General features: G+C 34.8%; 1 protein-coding gene and 1 long non-coding RNA gene across 2 annotated transcripts in view; one reads left to right on the forward strand and one right to left on the reverse strand.

The window, feature by feature from the left end:
- LOC145672950 (pancreatic triacylglycerol lipase-like) overlaps nt 1–22359 on the reverse strand; it is a 243712-nt gene that overhangs the window by 103501 nt on the left and 117852 nt on the right. The window lies entirely within an intron of this gene.
- On the forward strand, nt 947–20445 carry LOC145672737 (uncharacterized). The gene is made up of 2 exons (XR_014128629.1): nt 947–1171; nt 20317–20445. It is a non-coding gene; the product is annotated as an uncharacterized LOC145672737 (long non-coding RNA).

The raw sequence follows: 22359 nt of genomic DNA on the forward strand, positions 1-22359 counted from the left end.
GTAGTCGCTAACGCTCTCGCCTTCGGTGCGTGCGGTCCCGGGTTCGATTCCCGGTGAGGGCACCCCCATCAGGATCCTGCCGCCTATAGTCGGACAATTTGTGCATGCCGACCAGATGCCGCGGTCGGATTGCCGGCGCCAGAGACCGGCGTCTTTCCGCTCGATTTTCGACCGCGACGAGCGAAAAGAGATTCGTTCACCAATAGAAAACAAAGAGAGTTAGAAGGTAATTTGTTGCTTTAAAATACAAATTAGGGCTTATATTTCCCTCGTATAAAGCTTTCTCGAAACAGTCGGCAGACAGTCGGACGACGACTGCAAAAAGAGACTGCCGGCAATTTCTTGAAAAGCGACGTCGGCACGACGTCGGCGAAAGTTGCAATAACGCGTACCAGCGGCAAAGAGTCGAATTTTGGAAAATGAATGGAGCCTGTATCTTCTTTAATGATGAATTAAAAATTGAAACTGTCCGAAGGTTTTTCTTGTAAGTGGGCACTAATTCCATAAAATATGTCTTGTGAAAACGGAGTCGGCAGAAAGTCGGCATACAGCGGACGGAACGACAGCGTCAAAGGATGGTTGTAAAGACGTCGAAACGTTGACGGCGTGCCGACCACGAAAAAGGTAAATGCATGAAAAGAAATGTAGTAAAGGGACTGCACGTAAAGGGTATATGAGAAGTAAATACTTAAAATAAATTAGAAGTACGAGAGGATCCTTGACAAACATTTTGCGAGGAGACGGCAAACAGCGGACGGCGACCGCGGCAAATATTGTCGGAAAGACGCCGAAACGTTGGCGGCGTGCCGACAAGTAAAGGAGCCGAAAGAAGGTCGGCAAACAGCGGATGGACCGACCTTGAAAAGATGCTCGCACAGGCGCCGAGCCGCCTTTGCCGCTGAAGAGCCTGATTGCAGAAATCGTAGTCTGGTTGCGCTACCTGTATGTTCGGTTCGCGTTCTTCATTTGTCACATGGTGATGCAGTGTGGGCCAGAGTTCAAACATAAAGTTCGTTGGGGTTGAGTTTCCAAATGGCGATAAAATGTTTATAAATATAAATATATTGCGTTAAAGTATATATCAGGCTGCAACAGTTCCCGAAGGAGCAGGACGCTCATAGTTTTATGGAAAATTCATTGAGTATTAAGTGGAGAGAGCAATATATATTTGGTGAGTTAATTTAATATTATGCATATACATTTCAAATTGTCATGAATTTTATATGTTGTGTTACATATGTTAATTGTTGCTGCGCATGAAAAAGATTCGGTTATAGTATGTTCCCGCGCACTGGCGTCTCTGGCATATAAAATTTTTGGAGGGCGGGTATCAAAGAAAGTAATTTAAATGGTACTACCTAGCCCAACCTGTGTATTAACTTCGATTCTATTTGTTGCCTTGCTGCTTACCTTCACGAACCCCCTAAGGTATATCGGCAAGTCATTACTTTAGGCAAGGCAGTGACAATAACCAAGTCATCTGAACTGGTTCCCGCAATTATAGTTACAGTTCCCAAAAAGGAAAGACAGAAAACAACGTGCCCTGCGGGGCTCTAACCCGCCTTCACTCGCTAACGCTCGTTCGGCAATACTATGTACTGACAGGATATCATTGCCTTGCCCAAAGTAAAGAGTTACCGGTAAGTAGTATAGATTTAGTGTGGTGACCGTAAAAGAGATACCGCGCCTTGATAAGAGATAGTTTATCGCTTGTTTAATTAAGGATAAGGCCAGATAGTGAGTATCGTAGGAGGTGATGAAATAGGGTCAGGTTTTTTTTTTTCCTGGAGATAGATGACGAAAGGAAAGGTTGAATGACCACTACGAAGGTCACAGTGGATGCTCCCTATTGCATGGTCCCTGGTTTGCAGGAACACAATGGATGACCCCTGGAAATGACCCCTAGGGCCCATGGCCCCTACGCTTCATTAGAAGCTAATTGTTAAAAAGATGTGAAAAGTGAAAAATATGGCAAGCCATACTCCTTGCTAAAAAAAAGGTGGGAGCAGATAAAAGGAAAGGGTTCCCTTCCCTGCCTTGCAGCTTATGTAATGGTTCGTAATATGTAAAATATTACTTGTTGGTAAAAATATGACCGCAGAACCCATGGCCCCTGTGCAGGACCCACATTATTTATTCCTACGCTTCATTAGAAGCTACCTGTTAAAAGATGTGAGAATATATAATTGATTAGAAGCTAACTTAAAAAGATGTGAACATATTTTAATGTTTTGTATGGCAAGCCATACTCCTTGCTAAAAAGGTGGGAACAGATAAAAGGAAATGGTTCCCAGGACCATAGTGGATGACCCCTGGAAATGACTCCCAGGACCCATGGCTCCTGTGCAGGACGCACATTATTTATTCCTACGCTTCATTAGAAGCTACCTGTTAAAAGATGTGAGCATATATAATTTATTAGAAGCTACCTGTTAAAAAGATGTGCGAACAATAGAAGCTTGTTGGTAAAAAATAGGACCCATACGAACAACATGTGAGCATCCCTCGACTGGAACAACGTGAAAAGTTAAAAATAAGCCCCTCCCCCTCCTACCCCCTCCTACAAGTATACTATGAAAAGGGTAATATTTATTAAAAACAATTTTTCTTACTTGAGAGTTGAAGACTGAGTGGCATAGACATCCTTCCTTGAGAGCCGTTAAAATTGAAATGAACGAGCGAAAAGCCGTTTGGCTTGGCTTTAGTGACGTCAAGATTAACTTTGTACCGTATCAGAATGATAAAACTGATTAAGCTATATCATTATAGACTTTACTTATTTACACGAAACACAGATTAATTGCAATCATCTACAAACATTTGTATGATTTGAACTTAATGAGAACTCTGAATAACAATCACGTGCAAGGTTAAAAACCTTTATTATTGACAAGCATGAGTGATATCTAACAGAGTTAATCACAGATGGATCACGAGTTTATGTGTCTAAGTTTAATTGATATTGACGATAGAGAAAAAATAAACCGATAATCACGAGAACTGATGGGTTATTGAACGCTTGCCCTATCACAACTGACGTATATAGTTTGAATTATGAGAAACTCATTTGATTATGTGCAATTTAATTGGAAAATGAGGAAAGAAAAAAAAGCCAGTATTTAGCTGAAATATACATGTACTTTTCCTCCATTTTTACCCTAAGGTTAACGAAATTTTGTATTTTATATGTGGATCAATTGCTTTATTGTACCGTTAGCAGCAAAGCTAATTGAAATGAAATGAAATCTTTGAGTCCCACGGTTATGCCGGTTAGGCTAAAGGAGACGGTGATTATTTTATTCGTTCGTTTGTTTTTACAAACTTTGAACAATCTAAGATGTTTGAACTAAATATGGGAGCTAAAATAAGCTCTTAAAAGTATATAGAAAGTGGGAGAAAACCCACGCGCACTGTGCTTGTTCACCACAATTTATAAAAAAATAAATCCAAAGTGAATGTTTGTTATGAAAATGTTGAAATAATTGGTGCGAGCTGGTATCGAACGGAGGATTCCATACACCAGAGGTGAACACTGTATTGTAATGGGATTGAACCAGGGAACCCCAAGCACCAGAGGTGAACGCTCTACCACTGAGCCACCGCGCCCCCCAAAGCTATTTGAAACGTGGACCTACGTTGAATTAAACCTGGACCTTTTATGCCAAAAGGTGTGTGCGCACTTTTTCACACTTCACCACAGAGGAGCTTTTATATGTAAAACAATGAGAAATTATGCGCTTAACAGAATATTTCCTAAGCACTTTAACTGTAATAAACTAATTAAAAAATTTGGATTATTTTATACATATCTACATATTTTACTGTATAATAAACGTTTTATTATTTTTAGTACCATTATACTGTTTTGCAGGACTTGCAACTTGAAAAAAAACGATAGTTATCGAACTAAATGCATGACATATTCACTAATTTTTAAATTGGACTGTTTTTTATTGTATATGTTTTTAATACATTAGTTGGAGCAAGTTATTTTACGGATTGATTGCTAAGGAAGCTCAGAACACTTACAGTGTGAACCTACAAATATTTAAAAAAAATTCCATAGACTTGTTGCAGAATTGTAATGATAAAACAGGAACCTCATGTGGTATAGTTTCTATGCAAAATCCGAATATTTCCTATAGTAAAGCCCGTTTGCATAACCCATACGCTTCATTAGAAGCTAATTGTTAAAAAGATGTGAAAAGTGAAAAATATGGCAAGCCATACTCCTTGCTAAAAAAAGGTGGGAGCAGATAAAAGGAAATGCCCCCTTCCCTGCCTTGCAGCTTATGTAATGGTTCGTAATATGTAAAATATTACTTGTTGGTAAAAATATGACCGCAGAACCCATGGCCCCTGTGCAGGACCTACATTATTTATTCCTACGCTTCATTAGAAGCTACCTGTTAAAAGATGTGAGAATATATAATTGATTAGAAGCTACCTGTTAAAAAGATGTGAGCATATTTTAATACCTCAACTCGAACAAGGTGTGAGAAGTTAAAAAGCTTTTTTTGTTAAAATATAACCCTTATGCAGAACCCCTATAGTCTTACGAATAAAATATTTATGATTATATTAAAATTTTGCTTGAATGAAATTATATCTATATGAAGCCTTTAATAGGAAACAACTTTATTTTAAAGCTGGAACGTTGTTTGGAGCACTGGTTGTAGTGATCTTTTCTCGACATGCTTTGAAACGAGACTGACTTTTGCGATAGAGATGCTGACTGGCGATATTATGACGTCATATGAACATTGTTTTGCCCGATTGCCACGACAGAGTTAATCATAGAATGATCACGAGGTGTACGTACATGAACCAAAGTTGAAATTAAGTTTAGAGATTATATAGACAGATAAGCTAATGTTTCATAGTGAACGAACTCATGTGTTGTTACCCCCTACCCTGTGATATTAGCTTAACTTATGATGACATTGTTTACGCTTTAGCAACAAGAATTTTAATTGCCGTATATAGCTTGACTTATGAGAAACTCATCTGATTTAATGCAACTTAACTGGGAAATGAAGAAAGAAAAAATTCAATATTTACCCGCAATATACATGGACTTTTTCGGCTTCCCCCCCAATGTTTGAGAAATTATGTGCTTAATGACTTTATTTGTAATAAACTATTGTACAAACTAGCCAAAGTTAAAATTTGAACAGACTATCTGTATTTAAATGCTCCCCATACGTCATTGATTTAATGTGATATTTTCTAACCAATTGAAGCTCAATAAACTTTTAAACTTAACCCAAAGTTATAATTGTCCTATAATGTATGTATAAAGTAACTCCACCCCCTCCATTAATCAAATGCTTATATATAATTCTTTGTACAACAATTGTTCTATTATTTTTACTTTTAGTTGCATTATTTTGATTTGTGTGCTACATCCATTGATTGCTGATTGACCTGGTTCTTGGAAAAAAACGTAAGTTTTCCAACTAATTGCATAGTTAACTTAACGGGTTTTACACATTAAAAATGTATAATAATATATTTACTGTGTTTTGAACAGTAAGGCTATGTGAACCTACAGCTGAATGTAAATTTTACACCACTGCACAAGAAAGATTTGTATAATAATATTAATAATACCATATTTACAGCGTCTTTTAACAGTAAGGTTATGTGAAACGTAAACTTATAGTTGGTGGTTGGGATTTAATTCACACGAGTTTATTAGGGGAACGGAAACTATTATAAATTTATAAGACCCGTTAACATAGGTTGAACATTTTATACTTTTATAATAAATTAGACGGAACAACTTACGCGGAAATAATTTTTTGTTTTGTTTTGGAAAAAGACCCGTGTACCCTTAGTTATTGACGCGCCCAGTTAACATAGGTTGTTTACGATTGAACATTTTATACCCTTATAATAAATTAGTCGGAGCAACTTACGCGGAAATAATTTTTTGTTTTGTTTTGGAAAAGACCCGTGTACCCTTAGTTACTGACGCGCCCAGTTAACATAGGTTGTTTATAATTAAACATTTTATACTTTTTAATAAATTAGTGGGAGCAACTTATTTTACGGATTGATTGCTAAGCAAGCACAAAACACTTACAGTATGAACCTACATGCGTTTTCCGCTTAGAATTGAGCCCTAACGTTAATGCTGTGTACGTTATTTGCTTGGTCATAAATGAACTGTAACTATTTTTAATTAACGTGGATTTACATTGATTTTTTAGTATTATGAGTGTTATATCTTTGAAAAGGTTTCTTTGTAATATAGAAATGGATATTCCAATTATATGAATTGTCGTTATAAGAAAATTATTGTAAGAAAGAAACATGTTAGTTACCCCATAGATTTGCATTAGTAATGATTTTTCCCTAGATAATTTACGCAAAGCGAACGGTTTCACTAACATAGGAAATTATTATTATTAGTATTCTTAGGTAGTATACGTATACTTTTTCCATTAATGATGATTATTTTAGATGTTTTTTTTAATTCAAAGCAGATATTTAACCTATACTCGTTTTACTTAGAACATACGAGCCTATTAAAATGTTTTAATATTATAGGAACAACAGAGAAAATTTGACATGTGTATCCCTTTAATTATTAACTAATGGTTAAGAAAAAGAAATATAACATTTATTGAAATAAATAATAGTATACATTACCTTAAAATTAAAGAGAGATTGCTTATTATTATTGTAGAACAGTTTGTTGTGTACTAAATCCTATTTCAGAATTTTTACCTAAAGGTTTCACGACTAGCACCAATTTATTATAGTAATACTATTAAAATAATAAGTATTTCTTCAAAGAAATAGATGTATGTATTATTGCATTGAATATATCTATATATATAAAAGAGAACGTACAATTCTTTGTCCGCTCATCACGCTAATACGGCTGAACCAATTTCTTTCATTTTTGGGGGATTAGTAGGATTTGGACCCTAGATGGTTTTTATCATATCACTTTAATTTTTAATTACCAGTGTCTTGAGATAATTGACCATTCAGGTGTCCACAAATCCTTTGTTAGTTCATCATAGGTAAAAATAAACGTATTTATATACAACCCGCATAACCGTGTCACTCGGCGGGTTAACATAAATGACAGGCGATATACAGCGGAAAATAGCTTGAATCTTCTGTTTAAAATTTTTTAATTGATTTGCTTATTTTTACAGACACTTTTACAATATGCCAGCACCGGGATGACCGCAGCGAAGCGGGGCGGGTTAACATAAATGACAGGCGATATAATGTTAAGATTTACTGCAATCTTCTATGGTTTTTATCATATCACTTGAAAGCGAAAAGTAAAAATTATCTAAGTAACAAAATTTATTGCGTTCCGGGGTGACCGCAGCGAAGCGGGGTGAACGCTGCTAGTATATATATATTGTGTTTGTTTAGTTGAGGGTGGAATTAAATTTGAAGTATAGAGCGTAAACATATGAAGCGAATGCGTTTTTTTTAATAATTGATTTTGTGTAAATAGTGTTAGGAAAATAATTTGAGTTGTTTGACTTTTGGAATAGTATTGAAAATTGTTTAACGGATTATTTTTGAGGGGTGAGAAGGAAGCGGTTGTATGCTATAGTATTTTATAAGAAAAAACAATTATACTGTGAATGTTAGTTTATTTACACGGACGTTTTAGCTATTATTAAAAGCAATGTGAGCGCTAGTTTATGTATTGCAAATTGAATTTGCGCGTGCTTGCACAGGCTTTAATGAATACGTTATGTGTAAGCAATTGGGAATTGAAGTATAATACCGTTTACAGCAAATGAAAAAAAACATGACATACGAGTTGTGGGCAATAAATAATTGTTGTTGTATTACACTATAAACAACCATTGGTTGGAAAATAAAATAATGTTTTACTTATTAGGAATTAAATTAATACTTTTAATGTAATTTTTGACCGTAAATGCAGGCGTTAGGAATTCGACTCGCGTTTGCTGCTACCGCGCACGGCTGCGCTGGGAATTAAACCCGTGTTCGTTAGGAATTAGATTCGCGTTTGCTGCTACCGCGCACGGCTGCGGTGGGAATTAAATCTGCGGGCGTTTGATTGTATTACTTTGCGTTTGGAAATTAAAAGCGTGAATTAACATTTCATTTATTAGCGTGGTTATTATTTAATATTATAGCGTTAAAATAGTTAATGATGCATAATTGATATAAATAAATAAATACAGTGTGTGTATGTGTGTGTTCAAAAGAATTTGAGATAAAAGAAAGAAAAAAACTACATGACAATTTAGAATTTTCCGGTAAATAGGAACGTTTGTTTGTTTGGAGGTTATTTTACCCTACTTTTTTGGAGGTAGTAAAGTTTAACATAGTCCTCATACTGATTTTACTAGTTATAATCCATTTTTATTGACCATAAGAAGATATATGCCTATATAGATTTTTTATGGTTAAGGATTTCCAAAGACGGATTTACATTTGAGGTTTAGAAGTGTTTTAAAATCTTGAAATTGAGCTTAAGCAAGTTTTTTAGTGTTAATTATTCGTATTTCCTTAAGTTTGTGTTGTTGGACTTTGTTTATTAAAATATTTCTAAAACCAACTTGGAACCGTTGCACTAAAGGCGTGTATGTTAGGTAAAACATTAGAAATTGAGCCCAAAAGGCGGGACTTACCACGATTTAATTTTGGATAATTTTGAAAAAAAAAAGAGGGTACGATAGGAGAATTTTCTAGGAATATAACAATAGTTGAGAGCCTTAATCACTATTTTAGGGGAACAAATTCACTAGAGGATTTGCTTGCATTAATTATGGAAATATGATTGATTGACTTTTATACGTGAGAATAAATAACAGATTTTTTTTTCATTTGCTGTAAACGGTATTATACTTCAATTCCCAATTGCTTACACATAACGTATTCATTAAAGCCTGTGCAAGCACGCGCAAATTCAATTTGCAATACATAAACTAGCGCTCACATTGCTTTTAATAATAGCTAAAGCTTAGTATAGATAAACACTCCGGGTAAAACTAGATGTCACATTACGTGTTTTACTATCTAACGTCCGTGTAAATAAACTAAAATTCACAGTATAATTGTTTTTTCTTATAAAATACTATAGCATACAACCGCTTCCTTCTCACCCCTCAAAAATAATCCGTTAAACAATTTTCAATACTATTCCAAAAGTCAAACAACTCAAATTATTTTCCTAACACTATTTACACAAAATCAATTATTAAAAAAACGCATTCGCTTCATATGTTTATGCTCTATACTTCAATTTTAATTCCACCCTCAACTGAACAAACACAATATATATATATATATATATATATATATATATATATATATATATTAAATGCAATAATACATACATCTATTTCTTTGAAGAAATACTTATTATTTTAATAGTATTACTATAATAAATTGGTGCTAGTCGTGAAACCTTTAGGTAAAAATTCTGAAATAGGATTTAGTACACAACAAACTGTTCTACAATAATAATAAGCAATCTCTCTTTAATTTTAAGGTAATGTATACTATTATTTATTTCAATAAATGTTATATTTCTTTTTCTTAACCATTAGTAATAATTAAAGGGATACACATGTCAAATTTTCTCTGTTGTTCCTATAATATTAAAACATTTTAATAGGCTCGTATGTTCTAAGTAAAACGAGTATAGGTTAAATATCTGCTTTGAATTAAAAAAAACATCTAAAATAATCATCATTATTGGAAAAAGTATACGTATACTACCTAAGAATACTAATAATAATAATTTCCTATGTTAGTGAAACCGTTCGCTTTGCGTAAATTATCTAGGGAAAAATCATTACTAATGCAAATCTATGGGGTAACTAACATGTTTCTTTCTTACAATAATTTTCTTATAACGACAATTCATATAATTGGAATATCCATTTCTATATTACAAAGAAACCTTTTCAAAGATATAACACTCATAATACTAAAAAATCAATGTAAATCCACGTTAATTAAAAATAGTTACAGTTCATTTATGACCAAGCAAATAACGTACACAGCATTAACGTTAGGGCTCAATTCTAAGCGGAAAACGCATGTAGGTTCATACTGTAAGTGTTTTGTGCTTGCTTAGCAATCAATCCGTAAAATAAGTTGCTCCCACTAATTTATTAAAAAGTATAAAATGTTTAATTATAAACAACCTATGTTAACTGGGCGCGTCAGTAACTAAGGGTACACGGGTCTTTTCCAAAACAAAACAAAAAATTATTTCCGCGTAAGTTGCTCCGACTAATTTATTATAAGGGTATAAAATGTTCAATCGTAAACAACCTATGTTAACTGGGCGCGTCAATAACTAAGGGTACACGGGTCTTTTTCCAAAACAAAACAAAAAATTATTTCCGCGTAAGTTGTTCCGTCTAATTTATTATAAAAGTATAAAATGTTCAACCTATGTTAACGGGTCTTATAAATTTATTATAGTTTCCGTTCCCCTAATAAACTCGTGTGAATTAAATCCCAACCACCAACTATAAGTTTACGTTTCACATAACCTTACTGTTAAAAGACGCTGTAAATATGGTATTATTAATATTATTATACAAATCTTTCTTGTGCAGTGGTGTAAAATTTACATTCAGCTGTAGGTTCACATAGCCTTACTGTTCAAAACACAGTAAATATATTATTATACATTTTTAATGTGTAAAACCCGTTAAGTTAACTATGCAATTAGTTGGAAAACTTACGTTTTTTTCCAAGAACCAGGTCAATCAGCAATCAATGGATGTAGCACACAAATCAAAATAATGCAACTAAAAGTAAAAATAATAGAACAATTGTTGTACAAAGAATTATATATAAGCATTTGATTAATGGAGGGGGTGGAGTTACTTTATACATACATTATAGGACAATTATAACTTTGGGTTAAGTTTAAAAGTTTATTGAGCTTCAATTGGTTAGAAAATATCACATTAAATCAATGACGTATGGGGAGCATTTAAATACAGATAGTCTGTTCAAATTTTAACTTTGGCTAGTTTGTACAATAGTTTATTACAAATAAAGTCATTAAGCACATAATTTCTCAAACATTGGGGGGGAAGCCGAAAAAGTCCATGTATATTGCGGGTAAATATTGAATTTTTTCTTTCTTCATTTCCCAGTTAAGTTGCATTAAATCAGATGAGTTTCTCATAAGTCAAGCTATATACGGCAATTAAAATTCTTGTTGCTAAAGCGTAAACAATGTCATCATAAGTTAAGCTAATATCACAGGGTAGGGGGTAACAACACATGAGTTCGTTCACTATGAAACATTAGCTTATCTGTCTAAATAATCTCTAAACTTAATTTCAACTTTGGTTCATGTACGTACACCTCGTGATCATTCTATGATTAACTCTGTCGTGGCAATCGGGCAAAACAATGTTCATATGACGTCATAATATCGCCAGTCAGCATCTCTATCGCAAAAGTCAGTCTCGTTTCAAAGCATGTCGAGAAAAGATCACTACAACCAGTGCTCCAAACAACGTTCCAGCTTTAAAATAAAGTTGTTTCCTATTAAAGGCTTCATATAGATATAATTTCATTCAAGCAAAATTTTAATATAATCATAAATATTTTATTCGTAAGACTATAGGGGTTCTGCATAAGGGTTATATTTTAACAAAAAAAGCTTTTTAACTTCTCACACCTTGTTTGAGTTGAGGTATTAAAATATGCTCACATCTTTTTAACAGGTAGCTTCTAATCAATTATATATTCTCACATCTTTTAACAGGTAGCTTCTAATGAAGCGTAGGAATAAATAATGTAGGTCCTGCACAGGGGCCATGGGTTCTGCGGTCATATTTTTACCAACAAGTAATATTTTACATATTACGAACCATTACATAAGCTGCAAGGCAGGGAAGGGGGCATTTCCTTTTATCTGCTCCCACCTTTTTTTTTTAGCAAGGAGTATGGCTTGCCATATTTTTCACTTTTCACATCTTTTTAACAATTAGCTTCTAATGAAGCGTATGGGTCATGCAAACGGGCTTTACTATAGGAAATATTCGGATTTTGCATAGAAACTATACCACAGGAGGTTCCTGTTTTATCATTACAATTCTGCAACAAGTCTATGGATTTTTTTTTTAAATATTTGTAGGTTCACACTGTAAGTGTTCTGAGCTTCCTTAGCAATCAATCCGTAAAATAACTTGCTCCAACTAATGTATTAAAAACATATACAATAAAAACAGTCCAATTTAAAAATTAGTGAATATGTCATGCATTTAGTTCGATAACTATCGTTTTTTTTCAAGTTGCAAGTCCTGCAAAACAGTATAATGGTACTAAAAATAATAAAACGTTTATTATACAGTAAAATATGTAGATATGTATAAAATAATCCAAATTTTTTAATTAGTTTATTACAGTTAAAGTGCTTAGGAAATATTCTGTTAAGCGCATAATTTCTCATTGTTTTACATATAAAAGCTCCTCTGTGGTTAAGTGAATAGCGCACACACCTTTTGGCATAAAAGGTCCAGGTTTAGTTCAACGTAGGTCCACGTTTCAAATAGCTTTGGGGGGCGCGGTGGCTCAGTGGTAGAGCGTTCACCTCTGGTGCTTGGGGTTCCCTGGTTCAATCCCATTACAATACAGTGTTCACCTCTGGTGTATGGAATCCTCCGTTCGATACCAGCTCGCACCAATTATTTCAACATTTTCATAACAAACATTCACTTTGGATTTATTTTTTTGTAAATTGTGGTGAACAAGCACAGTGCGCGTGGGTTTTCTCCCACTTTCTATATACTTTTAAGAGCTTATTTTAGCTCCCATATTTAGTTCAAACATCTTAGATTGTTCAAAGTTTGTAAAAACAAACGAACGAATAAAATAATCACCGTCTCCTTTAGCCTAACCGGCATAACCGTGGGACTCAAAGATTTCATTTCATTTCAATTAGCTTTGCTGCTAACGGTACAATAAAGCAATTGATCCACATATAAAATACAAAATTTCGTTAACCTTAGGGTAAAAATGGAGGAAAAGTACATGTATATTTCAGCTAAATACTGGCTTTTTTTCTTTCCTCATTTTCCAATTAAATTGCATATAATCAAATGAGTTTCTCATAATTCAAACTATATACGTCAGTTGTGATAGGGCAAGCGTTCAATAACCCATCAGTTCTCGTGATTATCGGTTTATTTTTTCTCTATCGTCAATATCAATTAAACTTAGACACATAAACTCGTGATCCATCTGTGATTAACTCTGTTAGATATCACTCATGCTTGTCAATAATAAAGGTTTTTAACCTTGCACGTGATTGTTATTCAGAGTTCTCATTAAGTTCAAATCATACAAATGTTTGTAGATGATTGCAATTAATCTGTGTTTCGTGTAAATAAGTAAAGTCTATAATGATATAGCTTAATCAGTTTTATCATTCTGATACGGTACAAAGTTAATCTTGACGTCACTAAAGCCAAGCCAAACGGCTTTTCGCTCGTTCATTTCAATTTTAACGGCTCTCAAGGAAGGATGTCTATGCCACTCAGTCTTCAACTCTCAAGTAAGAAAAATTGTTTTTAATAAATATTACCCTTTTCATAGTATACTTGTAGGAGGGGGTAGGAGGGGGAGGGGCTTATTTTTAACTTTTCACGTTGTTCCAGTCGAGGGATGCTCACATGTTGTTCGTATGGGTCCTATTTTTTACCAACAAGCTTCTATTGTTCGCACATCTTTTTAACAGGTAGCTTCTAATAAATTATATATGCTCACATCTTTTAACAGGTAGCTTCTAATGAAGCGTAGGAATAAATAATGTGCGTCCTGCACAGGAGCCATGGGTCCTGGGAGTCATTTCCAGGGGTCATCCACTATGGTCCTGGGAACCATTTCCTTTTATCTGTTCCCACCTTTTTAGCAAGGAGTATGGCTTGCCATACAAAACATTAAAATATGTTCACATCTTTTTAAGTTAGCTTCTAATCAATTATATATTCTCACATCTTTTAACAGGTAGCTTCTAATGAAGCGTAGGAATAAATAATGTGGGTCCTGCACAGGGGCCATGGGTTCTGCGGTCATATTTTTACCAACAAGTAATATTTTACATATTACGAACCATTACATAAGCTGCAAGGCAGGGAAGGGAACCATTTCCTTTTATCTGCTCCCACCTTTTTTTTAGCAAGGAGTATGGCTTGCCATATTTTTCACTTTTCACATCTTTTTAAAAATTAGCTTCTAATGAAGCGTAGGGGCCATGGGCCCTAGGGGTCATTTCCAGGGGTCATCCATTGTGGTCCTGCAAACCAGGGACCATGCAATAGGGAGCATCCACTGTGACCTTCGTAGTGGTCATTCAACCTTTTCTTTCGTCATCTATCTCCAGGAAAAAAAAACCTGACCCTATTTCATCACCTCCTTCGATACTCACTATCTGGCCTTATCCTTAATTAAACAAGCGATAAACTATCTCTTATCAAGAAGCGGTATCTCTTTTACGGTCACCACACTAAATCTATACTACTCCGGTATATCAAGAACTCACTTACAATTGTAGGGTCCGCGCTGGCTCAGTGGTAGAACGTTCACCTCTGGTACTTGTGGTCCCGGGTTCGATCCCAGCCATCGCCATGTGAACTTTGTGATGGACAAACACTGTCTGCGTGGGTTTCCTCGGGGTTCTCCCGTTTATTTACACTTTCTCCATTCCACCATTTCATTCATTACTCATCATCACCGTCTTCTTTAGCCTAACCGGCATAACCGTTGGACAAAAAACTTAAAGGTTTCACTTAATTTTTATTTACAAAACGAGGGACAGTTAAGAAACTGTAGTACATTATTTTCTTCTTGAAATTGCAAAAGTTTACATGTCTTAGTTTTTAAGATAAGTGTCTTCTAACTCAACGCCAATGTATTTCTGCACAGTGTACGAAAGCTGTATTTTATGTTTACAACTGAAGCGTTACTAGTATGAAACCATAAAAAGTGATATTGAAAAATGTATGATTACCAAAGCCCATATGTTTTCACTACCATCGCTTACGCGTATACCCACCGTCGCTGACGCACTTGTTCCCTTCGGACACCCCCCCGCGCTGCCGCGCGGGCCCATCAGCGTTGCCCTGCTCTGACTCAGTTATATAGAATTCGTGCTCTTTAGTGGCCAACTAGCACCAGGGGCGAATCCAGGGGGAGCGATCGGGGCGATTGCCCCTCCCAAAGAGAAATCCTTCTTACTTTATATATAAATAAAACCCATTCCAGAGTTTCGAGTATTTAAAAGTAACTCAAAGTAGTAGTATTACAACCTACCTCCCCCCCAGAAATCCGTCCTGGATCTGCCCCTGACTAGTACAGGTTCGTTCGTGTTTTTGCACTGTAGTTTTTATGCCCCTAAGCTAATGTAAAGTAATCGAACGTAACTTAATCTAATCCAACCAAATATAACCGATCGGAGTACGTTTTGATACTTTTTTTTTCGATTTTCAAATTGGTTCTGCGATGCAACAGTAAATTCCTAAATTAGGTTAGGTTAGATTAAATAATTTTTAGATTAAGTGCTCTGACGTACTACTAGAGATGTTAGCTTGATTTTGTCTTTTGTGAATAGTTGTTGCATAATAGAGTGAGAAAGTGACCCGCAACCTTTTCTTATGGCTAAAATACTTAATAAAGCGAGGTGGTATACAGGCTGCACTCTTATAATACAATCAAAGGAACGCTATTTCCAAGCAGAAATCCTACTCCAGGGGAAAACGTCAGCGCGGTGAGTGGTACACTGAGAAAATTAATCGGTAACCAACTGGAGGTTAAAGGATAACATGGCTGCTAGAAGCAGTTAATAATTTTATCTATGCCAGGTGTGATATTTTCATGTCGCCCAGTGGAAATATTTTAGAAGCAATAAGAAGGAAATTGGTGAAATAATGAAAAGTTTTCATCAATTATTCCGGGTGGTGCGCCGAAAATAAACCTGAACGAACACAAATTCGGATTTGTACATAAGTTTTAAGCCGAAATACCAAAAAGCAAGATAATTATCTTAGAGAAACGTGGACAATTTCTCATAATGCTTGTGCCATGACAAGGTTTGTGTTCCTTTAGTATTCTCTAGTATTTAGTGTATCTTTAGTAACCTAATAAGATCCACTAGATTATATACTGCAGGACTTGTTTCACATGTGAGCGAAAACTTCCAATTAAAAAAAAAAAAAAAAAAGAGAGAAATGAGGTAGTGGTTAAACGCTCTTGTGTACAGGTTTACTTGTGGCGCAATACTAAAAAAAAAAAAAAAATGAAAAATTATAATTCTTTCACCAGTTTCTTTTTTATTGTCCCCTAGTCGGTTTCAAATGGGCGGAATATATTTTACTTGGCATAAATAAAATTCAAGGGGACCTCTAGAAGTAATTGTTGAAAAATTATAATTCTTTTACGATTTGCGTATAAATAAGGCTTCCAGATGTCTAGCATAAAAACAGCGCAAAAAAGCACAAAACAATCTGTGCTGGGTGGCCACTAAATAGCACGAATGCTATCGAACCGAGTCAGATAGGGCGACGCTGGTGGGCCCGCGCGGGAATACGTCCTAAGGGAGCAGGCACGTCTGCGATAGTGTGTATGCGGAGAAGTGAGGGTAGTGGAAGGAAGTGCGTTTTGAGAATAATACAAGTTTCAACAACACTTGTTGTTGTTTCATACTAGTAACTCTCCACTTGTAAACAAAATACAGGTTCTGCACACTGTGCAGAAATATGATGCCGGTGTACACGGTGCAGAAATAAGCCGCCCGTGGAAAATAACATCTAATAGAGCCATTTTTCATATGCACTCATTTGTTTTATTCGTCGTAAAGCACTTGTAATGGTTTAACATTAGTAAACGTAAGATACAGTTGTATTACATTGTATGTAATTAAGTTACCTGTAGAAATTCGTTCCTTATAAACATGTCTTTTCATGGAAAGTATTGAATTTTACCTGTAAATCTTCCAAAATGTAGTGCACCAAAACTACACCTGCACCAGACTGTCTTATTTTGATTTTTTGCTGGCCGCGGTGGCTCAGTGGTAGAGCGTTCATCTCTGGTGCATGGGATTCCTGGTTCAAACCCTGCTCCTGTCAAGTGAACTTTGTGGTGGACAAACACCGTGTGCGTGGGTTTTCTCGGGATTCTCCCGTTTCCTCCCACTTTCTTCATTCCACCATTTTCATTCATCTCTCATCATCACCGTCTCCTTTAGCCTAACCGGCATAACCGTGGGACGTAAAACTCAAATATTTCATTTTCATTTTCCGAGTGTTAACCCTTCCTCCTGACACTGTCTCACGATGTGTAGGTACAAAAACTTGGACATCGGAAGTTTGAAAAAATTTAACAATTTAACATTAACATCTGTAGAAAACCATTAGCGACTACTATTAAAACTTTTTTGAGGAGGAAAGCTCATCATCAACGAGGGTTTGAAAAAACCCGGGCTTTTTTGAAAAAGCCAAACCCACCTGGGCCCATTTTTTCGGGTTTTTTCGAGTTTAATTGGGTTTTTTCGGGTTTAATTGTTTTTTTTCGAAATATTTCAATGTCTTTGGGGTAAAAGTGTTAAAATGTGATTTATATTTCAATATTGTCATTGTCACAACTTGCAACAATTGTCTACTCACTGCCGTTTTGAAAAAATGGCCGCCATTTTATTTTATTTTATTTATTTTTTTTTTTTTTACATTGGACCGCCGAGAAAATCTACACAGCAAATTTACCATATCTTGTGCTTCTACCGTCAAAATTTCAACTTAAAAGACTGAAAATTGCGCTTCGTAGCGTAGATACTCGTTCATTTGACAAAATGGCCGCCATTTTGATATATTACGTTGGTATGCCGCCAAAATCTAAACAGGGAATTTAGAGTGTCTCGTGCTTGTACTCTGAAAATTTTAACTTAAAAGGCCGAAAGTTGAGTTGATTTTGTGTTTAACGTCCCTTTCAGCAGCGAGGCTATATAAGACGGGACCTACTGATTAAAGTAGAATCCGAACCACGTGAGCTCTCTCCGGGAAGCAAACCCGGGTCACCCACGCCCAGCCATAAAGGAGCTCGGCAGACAAACGAACAAATGTAAAGTTATAGTTTTGTGATATTTTTTTTATAGCGTTTCTCAAAGTTATGTTCATTCGATTGAATTCTTATTACAGATGGTTTGTGTTTTAGATATGTTACTCAAATTGACTCCTAGGAGAACATAAAATGTATTTGTTTTGAAACGTTTTATCATTTTTGCCCACCTGATCGATTTTACCTGTAGTTTATTTAAGTATATGTGCATTTTATTTGTTCCATTAACAAGGTTTTATTTTAAGATGTAATATTTTGTATTCAACCGAATACAAAATTCTCAATTGCCAATACAATAGTGTCGCAAAACCCTGACGCGTATCGAAGTTCTATTTCAAAGTAATATAATGCTATCTTCACTAAATATAATATTCTATTTTAATACATCTTTTTGTCTGGTGAGGGACTTAGGGATTTATTGTTTAACTTGCAGCTTCAAGGTAATGTTTCAAAGATTTCTCAAGAAACTCAAATTCCTACCATTGGATATACGGCAGGATTTCTTTTCTTTTCTAATTCTCGTTTGGGGTGGCGACCGTACTGTTGTAATAAAGATTAACCTTTTGTCACTCGCGCCAAATTTAGTAACATAACTACTCGCGCGTTTGCTTTTTTCCAACATTGACATTTTGAGATACAAACAATATATTTAGTAAACTTATTTGAAGTAATGCATGCAATTGTTGAGTAAATACTTAGGATATTTGGAATTGTTGCTATAGTGCTGTCAAAATGTCTTGATCCGTGGCAAAATGTGAACTAAAGTTCAAACCATCGACACATCCACGCGTTGAGCCAATAAGGGTTCAGCTGTTGCTAAACGAGAGAGCCTTGGCGAAAGGGAGTGAATTCCTTCAGCCGATAGCAACGCTTGGAACAGAAAACTAGGTGTCAAGTCAATGTGGTATATCTATAGCTTGTCAATATCTCTTCTCTGAGATCGGCTTTCGAAATCATCGAATCTAATGCCCTGAGTAGCAGTAAAAAGCTCGGGTAACTCATTGCTGCTCTTACGATTGGAATTCCTGTTCCGTCACATGTCCACAGTGATCGTACATCATCACGTGCTCCTTTCTTTTGGCAATCAAATAAAGACGTCGAAATAAAGTCATTAATTTTGCTCTTGAAGTTGCTGTACAGTTGCAGTGCGTTCTTCGCCGAAACTTGTTCGCAATTTATCCAAATAATTGTTAGTACATTTTACAATTTCATCAATCACGGCTATATCGATAAATTTCGAAAAAAAACTGTTTACTCAGTGATACCCTTAGCAGTAAACTTCGGTTCTAGCATCTTTTTCACAATGTTTTTACACTTTGTCTTTGCTGATGCTGCCAGTTACTATTTACATTTTGTTTTCCTGTCTTTCCCAATGAAACAATATTTTCACTGTAACTGTAATTCACATCCATATCGTTTGCATCTGAATCTGCATCTACACTGTTCTTATCTGCTTCACTATCATGATCAATATCATCTTCATTCACTTTTTCATTACTTCAATTCGCATCACTTTCAGCAGCCACTAATTTTCGATAGTTAACATCAGACTCATCATTAATATTGTCAAGCCACTTCTCTATCTCACTTCTATTCAAGAAGCGAGACGTTGCTTAGAAAAACAAAACTTTACTCATAAACAATAATTATCACATTAACGATCGCGCGTTGGAAAATTTCAAACTCCATAAAAATATATGTTTGCTAGTGTTATCACGGAACTACTCGCGCGTTTGAAAAAAGCAAACGCAGACGAAACTATTTCCTCAACCTGTACTGGAAGCTACTACAATTGCAGCACATCAGCGAGCTTTAGGGTGAAAGAGGGGAAGGAGCCACTTGAGGAATAGCACTGAGGGTGACTCCGCTAATGCGACCCCATTCATAAAAATCATTAGTTTTTACTCACCTGTTTGCTTTTTTCCAACAGCGCGAGTGACAAAAGGTTAAGTAAAAGTTAACTGTTTCGACGTAATTGAATTCTTCATCAGTGACTATAGTTTTCATTACTCTTACAGGTTTTCTTGTAACATATAGCGTCTAACATATAGCGTTGAAGCCGGTTCATTGCAACAAGGTCTATTACACTGTGTAGTTTGGTTTGGTTTTGGTGTGATGAAGTATATTTTCGATTGTAATAAATATACGTGATGTGCCAACGCCGTACACATTGAAGAGTATATTTTACAAAGCATTATATTTGTTCTATTTTAGATAGTTCATTTATTTCTGGAAGCAAGTGGAAATGTTGCTCAAGAAATACAGAAGTGTTGCAATGGAAGAAGACCCACAGAGAGCAGTAGCGTAGCCAGGATGTGTATTTGGTGGGGCAAGTGCTGTTATAGGTACATATGGAACAATTCCAAACAAAAAATATATAAACATAAAAATATATAAAAAACTACAAACATCAAACTACATTGTCGAACCTCTTTGGGGGCCCGGCCTCTCTGGGCCCCCCTTCCCTACGCCACTAACGGAGAGTATTGACAAAAATCATATGTACTAACATCCTTAAAGATATTTGTGAAGAGTGGTAGGATATATGTGGGACTACAGTTTTTTTTTTCCTTTTAGAACGGGTGAATTTCATTCAATCATAACATTTGTAAAAAATTTCAACATTTTAATGCGGTTTATTTCAAATCACACGGGAATTATGGTCATCACTTACCTTTGAAGCGAATATTGAGAATTACGGCTTTGAAATTGATTTTTGTTTTGCCAATATTACCTTAGTCTCCCTATGCCAGTTTTTGTCGTTAAATTCTTTTTTTTTATTATTACTTCATCTTTTCTATGCAGTGTTGTAAAATTATCTGTATCTCTCTATATTCTCACAATCCTGATTCTGTGCTATTTAAATTCTACATTACTATTTCATAGGTTTGAAGTTTTCTTCAATTATAAAGACAACTGTTTTTTGAAATTGTTCTTAACTTTTTTTTTTTTTTTTTTTGCGTGGAATCAGTTAAGACAGAAAGTGTAATTATATTTCTCAGAGTACAAGCTCCTTAACGGTGAGGTTCAGTACCATCGCCTCCTTTCTTTTCTATCCCATTGATTTGTAGGGGAAGTATTCTTCCTTTTCTTTGAAATGAATAAAATTTTTGATGTTCTGATTTTACTGATTTCTTCTGAATATCTATTTAAATGTCCCTTGCTTTGTCAAAATGATCTTTTAGTATATATAAGTATATTATTATTTAAATTAGATGTCATTTATGAATATTAAAAACATACAACACAGAATTTTATTTCCACAAAGTAAGAGACATTTAAATAGACCTGAAGAAAAATAATAAAAAGTAAAACCCTTAAAATCTCAAAGAAACAGAGGAAGATTTCCTCGTATATATCAATGGGCTAAAAAAGAAAAATGGCTGAGTTATTCAAGACAAAATATGGATAGCAGGAATTCTTTAGAATAATATAGTGCTTTTTTGAACATTGTAATCACTTCATATATATTTGCTTTTCTGATTTTACATACTGTATGAAGGCTATCTGTGTTAAAACTCAATGTTATGGAATGCTACAAATTTCTGTTTAAAAAAAAAAAGTAGTAGTACATCCGAAGGTATATTACATATAACTTCTAAATGATGATAAGCTTCATTACATAGGCTAATGTATATAAGTTAATACGATGTGCATTGTATTTTGTTAATACAATTTGGTGTGTTTTTAGTGCTAATATAGACCAGAAAAAATTGTGATCTTCCCTTCATTTATTCTCTTAAAGAATCCCTTTAAAACAAAGGATCTTTGCAAAGTATTATGTTAAAACACTTCATTTTTTATGTAAATGACTTCATTAACCTTTTTTCTCTATATAATGGGTATGCACTATGAGTATACTGTACATGTGGCTGTTTCATTTACGATATAAATTATTTTCTCACATTTTTCTGTTTCATTGTATACAATTAATGTATAAATCATATAGGAACGAATTAAATGAACAATTAGTTACCTACTTAATTGTTATTTTATCTTAATATGATTTCCACTTTTAAAGTGTATTTAAATAAATATTTAAGGCATAGAGTTAGAACTGACAGCTTAGTCGTTAGAACTTGTGTTTAGTGCATTTCAGTGTTTGTTTTCTACGAATATAGTCATGGGTGTAAGCAGACAAGTGATCGCTCCGGCCATTTTTTTTTTAAATACCAAAGTTACAACAAATGCAGAGACATTTTTGGTTTTAGTGTAGTATAAGAAAATGAATGCATTCAGAGACGCAGGCGTTTAATT

The sequence above is a fragment of the Thermobia domestica genome, chromosome 16 (assembly GCF_964235325.1).
Source record: "Thermobia domestica chromosome 16, izTheDome1.hap1.1, whole genome shotgun sequence".
NCBI lineage: Eukaryota > Metazoa > Arthropoda > Insecta > Zygentoma > Lepismatidae > Thermobia > Thermobia domestica.